At 48.2% G+C, this 6,297-nt stretch overlaps 1 protein-coding gene across 3 annotated transcripts in view; it reads left to right on the top strand.

Annotated features, from left to right (window-relative positions):
* Positions 1–4,801: 4,801 nt before the first annotated feature.
* Positions 4,802–6,297, top strand: part of WWP2 (WW domain containing E3 ubiquitin protein ligase 2) — a 172,642-nt gene continuing 171,146 nt past the window's right edge. For all 3 annotated transcript variants that reach the window (XM_032284332.1, XM_032284334.1, XM_032284333.1), the window contains exon 1: positions 4,802–4,904. The gene's annotated coding sequence lies outside the window, so the exon portion shown is untranslated. The remainder of the gene's footprint in view (positions 4,905–6,297) is intronic.

The raw sequence follows: 6,297 nt of genomic DNA on the forward strand, positions 1-6,297 counted from the left end.
GGAAAAATTAGCCAGGTGCAATGGTGCACATCTGTAATCCTAGCTACTTGAGAGGCTGAAGCAGGAGAATCACTTGAATCTGAGAGGTGGAGGTTGCAATGGGCAGAGATTGTGCTGCTGCACTCTAGTCCGGGCAATAGAGCAAGACTCTCAAAAAAAAAAAAAAAAAGAAAGAAAGAAAGAAATCTCAAAAAATCATTAAGAAATAATGTGGTCACTTTTCAGGATTTTCTGAGAGCCGTGTCATGGGCCATTGGTCACTCTTATTTGGCTCAGAAGAAACCTCTGCTGACTTTAGGTGCACTTCCTATGAGTTAGCCCTGCTCCACAAGAATCAGTACTGTTCAGTAAAAGGTTGCTCTCTAAAAACGCCAACAAAAAGAATAAATATCTTCAAATATTTTACAGAGTTTGACTCTTCTTTATTTTTTTGGAGACAGAGTTTTGCTCTTGTTGCCCAGGCTGGAGTGCAGTGGTGCGGTCTCGGCTCACTGCAACCTCCGCCTCCCAGGCTCAAGCAATTCTCCTGCCTCAGCCTCTGGAGTAACTGGGATTACAGGCACACACCATCACGCCTGGCTAGTTTTGTATTTTTAGTAGAGACGGGGTTTTTCCATGTTGCTCAACCTCAGGTGATCCCAACCTCAGGTGATCCCAATCTCAGGTGATCCCAATCTCAGGTGATCCACCCACCTCGGCCTCCCAAAGTGCTGGGATTACAGGCGTGAGCTACCACACCTGGCCAAGTTCGACTCTTTTTTTATCAACAAAGACTAGTGTGGGCAATATAGCAAGATCCTGTCTCTGCAAAAAATTTAAGAAATTAGCTGAGTATGGTGGCTTGTGTCTGTAGTTCCAGCTGCTTGGGAGGCTGAGGCAAGAGGATCATTTAAGCCCAGAAGTTCAAGGCTGCAGTGAGCTATGATCCCACTACTGCACAGTGAGACTCTGTCTCTAATAAATAAATAAATACCATAAAAATAAAATTAAAAAATTTAGGCCAGGTATGGTTACTTATGCCTGTAATTCCAGCATTTTGGGAGGCCCAGGCAAGAGGATTGCTTGAGCCCAGGAGTTTGAGACTAGCCTGAATAACAGGGGGAAACCTGGCCTCTCTAAAAAAAAAAAAAATTAGCTGAGCATAGTAGGGGCAGCTGTGGTCCCAGCTACTTGGAGGCTGAGGTGGGAGGACTGCTTGAGCCGGGAGGACTGCTTGAGCCAGGAGGCCAAGGATGCTTGAGCCCAGAGGTCATGATTGTGCCACTCCACTCCAGCTTAGGTGACAGAGTGAGACACTGCCTCAAAAAACAAAAAAGAAGGGGGAGATCACGAGGTCAGGAGTTCGAGACCATCCTGGCTAATGTGGTGAAACCCCATCTCTACCAAAAATACAAAAAATTAGCTGGACGTGGTGGTACGTGCCTGTAGTTCTCACTACTCAGGAGGCTGAGGCAGGAGAATCTTTGAACCTGGGAGGCGGAGGTTACAGTGAGCCAAGATGCGCCATTGCATTCCAGCCTGCGCGACAGAATGAGACTCGGTCTCAAAACAAAAACAAACAAACAAAACTCCTATACTGTAGCTCTACAGCAATGAGTTTGGTGCTAAATAAATGTTAATGACATCTATTAATTGAACAAATTATTTAAAGAGGCCTCCACTGGACCAGATACTGCTTCAGGAGCTGGGATATAGTTCCTGTCTTCATAATTCTTGTAGTGGGAAACACACATGTATATATATCTGTGTGCTTGTGAGTGTGTGTGTGTGTGTGTGTATATATATGTGTATATATATGTCTTTGTTTTTCTTTTTTGAAACAGGGTCTTGCTCTATGGCCCAAGCTGGAGTGCAGTGGCATGATTCTGGCTCACTGCAACCTCTGCCTCCAGGGCTCGGGTGATCCTCCCACCCCAGCCTCCTGAGTAGCTGGGAAGACAGGTGTGCACCACCATGGCTAGCTAACTTATTTTTTGTATTTGTAGTAGAAACAGGGTCTTGCTATGTTGCCCAGGCTTGTCTTCAACTCCCGAGCTCAAGCAATCCTCCTGCCTCAGCCTACCAAAGTGGAGTTGTAATTTTCTTTTCTTTTTTTTTTTTTTTTGAGACGGAGTTTCGCTCTTGTTACCCAGGTTGGAGTGCAATGGCGCAATCTCGGCTCACCGCAACCTCCGTCTCCTGGGTTCAGGCAATTCTCCTGCCTCAGCCTCCTAAGTAGCTGGGATTACAGGCACGCACCACCATGCCCAGCTAATTTTTTGTATTTTTAGTAGAGATGGGGTTTCACCATGTTGACCAGGATGGTCTCGATCTCTTGACCTCGTGATCCACCTGCCTTGGCCTCCCAAAGTGCTGGGATTACAGGCTTGAGCCACCGCGCCCGGCCTGTAATTTTAGATAGGGTGTGAAAAGCTTCACTGAGAGAGACAGTTGAAAAAACATCTGAAAGAGATGGGGGTTCAAGCCATCTGACTATGTGAGGAAAGAGCTTTCCAGACAGAGGGACAAGCAAGTCCAAAGGCCCTGAGGCTGAAGGAGGTACTAAGGGATAGAGCAGCGGGAGACGAGAGAAATAATGGGGAAGTGTGAGAGGGATCAGGTAGGGCCCTATAGGTCATGGTAAACATTTAGCTTTTACTCTTTTTTTCTTCCTTTTTTGAGACAGAGTCTCACTCTGTCGTCCAGGCTGGAGTGCAGTGCGCAGTCTTGGCTCATTGTAACATCTGCCTCCCAGGTTCAAGTGATTCTGATGCCTCAGCCTCCAGATTAGCTGGGACTACAGGAGTGTGCCACCATGTCCGGCTAATATTTGTATTTTTTTGTAGAGATGCAGTTTCATCATGTTGCCCAGGCTGATCTCAAGCCCCTGATAAGTGATCTAAGCCTTCTGAAGTGCTGGGATTACAGGCGTGAGCCTCCATGCCTGTCCAGCCAATTGAATTTGTATGCATGATAGGATCCATCCAAATTCAAAGACCCAAAAATAACAGAATAATTAGTACAAGTCTTTGAGGCGAATTAGGTGATTAGGATTAATTTTAATCAATGGTGATTAAGCTGAGACTTCATTCAACTTGTCCAGAACATCAATCAAGATTGTCAATTTAAAATGTTCTTGGATTGGGAGGCCGAGGCGGGTGGATCACGAGGTCAAGAGATCGAGACCATCCTGGTCAACATGGTGAAACCCCGTCTCTACTAAAAATGCAAAAAATTAGCTGGGCATGGTGGCGCGTGTCTGTAATCCCAGCTACTCAGGAGGCTGAGGCAGGAGAATTGTCTGAACCCAGGAGGTGGAGGTTGCGGTGAGCCGAGATCACGCCATTGCACTCCAGCCTGGGTAACAAGAGCGAAACTCCGTCTCAAAAAAAAAAAAAAAAAAAAAATGTTCTTGGAGACCGGTTGCGGTGGCTCACGCCTGTAATCCCAGCACTTTGGGAGGCTGAGGCGGGTGGATCACAAGGTTAGGAGTTTCAGACCAGCCTGGCCACCATGGTGAAAATCCCATCTCTACTAAAAATACAAAACTTAGCTGGGCATGGTGGCAGGCACCTGTAGTCCTAGCTACTTGGGAGGCTGAGGCAGGGGAATTGCTTGAAACTGGGAGGCAAAGGTTGCAGTGAGCCGAGATTGCGCCACTGCAGCCCAGCCTGTCCTACAAGAGTGAAACTCCGTCTCAAATAAATAAATAAATAAAATATTATTGGTTAGGCACAGCAGCAGTCGCCTGTAGTCTCAGCTACTTGGGAGGCTGAAGCAAGAGGATTGCTTGAGGCTAGGAGTTCAAGCCCAGCCAAAGCAACCTATCAAGACCCATCTCTTAAAAAAATATTTTTCTGCCAGGCACAGTGGTTCATGCCTGTAATCTCAGCACTTTGGGAGGCCACAGTGGGTGGATAACTTGAGGTCAGGAGTTCGAGACCAGACTGGCCAACATGGGGAAACTCTGTCTCTACTAAAAATGCAAAAATTGGCCAGGTATGGTGCCGCACGGCTGTAATCCCAAATACTCGGGAGGCTGAGGCAGGAGAATTGCATGAATCAGGGAGGCGGAGGTTGCAGTGAGCCAGGATGGCACCAATGCACTCCAGCCTGGGTGACAGAGCAAGACTCTGTCTCAAGAAAAATCAAAATAAAAAATATATATCATCTATCTGTCTGTCTAGATCATACTTTGTGCCCTGTAGATTAAGGGAACACGACTGGATTAGTGCGGAGGGGCGTTTTATGGACCCAGGCAGGAGTTGGGAAGCATTTGTTTTGCTTTATGTCACAAGGACAGATACTCTACAAAGGGCGAGATGTTTGTGTTCCTGGATATTAGAACAGTGCCTGGCATATAATAGGTGTAGGGTTGCCAGCAAATAAAAAGGCAGATACCCAATTAAATTTAATCTTCAGATAATCAACAAATACTTTTTTAGTATAAATATGTCCCATTCTGTATTTGGGACATACATATTACACTGCTGTTTATCTGAAATTCAAATTTAAGTGGATGTCCTCTACTTTATCTGGCAACCCTACTAAAGAGCTCAATAAATATTTGCTGACTTAATAGACTGAAGGTGTCGTTTCACCTGTAAAATGGGGCTAGTACCTGTCCCTGCCTCCATAAGGCTGATGGGCAGAGTAAATGGCACTCAGTGAGCCCTCAATTTATTTGATTGCTCGGGGACCATCCGGTGAGCAGAAAGCCCTTCTACTTTCAAATACACAAACGATAAAAACACCTCTTCGAGGCCAGAGGTTCCCAGGCCAGGCCTAGGTTGCCCGCACCTGCGAGCCCGGCCAGCCTCTTCCGGGTCAGGTGACCGCACGCGGTCACGTGACCCTGCCCGAGTGCGGGCGGTGGAAGGCGGAAGTGGGAGAGGAGTTGGGCGCCGCTTCTGTGGCCACAGCAGGTAACTAGCGCCCGCGCGGGGGACGCGGCTGGCGGGCTGGCAGCGCGGGGCGGGCCGGGGGCGGCGGGCGGCGCGGAGTGGGCCGGGGGCGGCGCGGCCGGGGCGCCGGGGGGCGGCGGCTTCCTGTGGGAGGGGCCTGGCGTGGCGGTTCCGGCCTCCGAGGAGGGGTGTCCCGGCTCCCGCCCGAGCGGGGTGGGCGCGCCGCGGGCCGCGCGGGGGCCGCGCGGGGGCCGCTCGGAGATGGGCGCCCAGGCAGCCAAGTGTGCAGCTGGAGCGAGTCCTCCCGGAAGGGGAGAGGAGCTTAGGTGCCCAGGCATGGGGAGGAGCGATGTTTATGGAGGGATCGGGACCAGGGGAAGGGGCGACGTGGGACTGAGCTGGAAGGGATGCCTGAGAATGGGTTTATGGCGTGGAGCGAGAGGGAGAAATCAGGAAGAAGATGCTCCCTGGACCCCTTCTGAGAGCCTCTCCCTTCCTTCCTTTTTGGAAATGATTGCTACCGGAGACTTTGATGACGGTCCCATTCGGTTTTTTAAACTTCAGGAGGGATCACAGAATCTTGGTCGTCTTGCTTTCTTCGCACCCACTTACTCCTGCGTGGGTAGAGTTTCCACTTCTCGGAAACCTAGCTCTTCGGATCATTTTCCTTTGAGATTTAACTGATCGGGTCATCATCGAGGCTTTAAACAACAACAACAACAAAAGAATTTAAAAAACAAGTGTGGGCACTTTGCTCTGCCCATAAAATGGCTTTTAGCCTACGCCGTTGACCTAGCCCAGCGTTACCTCAGCAATATAGTGACTGCTGAAATCTTGGACAGAGGAGTGTCTACCTAGACTGCTTTATGACTTTCCTCGTTCTTTTAAATTATTCAGTTTAACTTAGCATGTGACTGCTTATCTTGACGAACTGTAACTAGGTAGGGTGACTGAGAGGTCTGTGTTATGGTCCTTACAACTGTGACCTGGATCATGATTTTGAGATTGCTTGTGGTAATGCTGTTCATGCTCCTCATGTTTACTAAAATTTGCAGGAGCTAAAGGAGTTTCGTGAGTGCAGTGTAACTAGAACGAATGTTCAGACTGGACATTCACAGCAGCCAGCATCGTTTTGGGTTACAAGTAGGAAAAAGTACTTTGTTAATGTATTATGAGTTGAAGTTTTTGGAGTTATTTGACAAACATTTAAAAATTAGTTTTTGTAGCATCTCCTATGAGTGAGGTTGGGAAGGTATTCTCATTTCACAGGGAACAAACAGACTTAAGAGAGACGACTTAATTTTTTTTTTTTTTTTTGAGACGGAGTCTCACTCTGTCACCACGCTGGAGTGCAGTGACGTGATGTTGGCTCACTGCAACCTCCACCTCCCGGGCTCAAGTGATTCTCCTACCT

This window comes from Sapajus apella, unplaced genomic scaffold (assembly GCF_009761245.1).
Source record: "Sapajus apella isolate SASKATOON/1434 unplaced genomic scaffold, GSC_monkey_1.0 scaffold15, whole genome shotgun sequence".
NCBI classification, from domain to species: domain Eukaryota; kingdom Metazoa; phylum Chordata; class Mammalia; order Primates; family Cebidae; genus Sapajus; species Sapajus apella.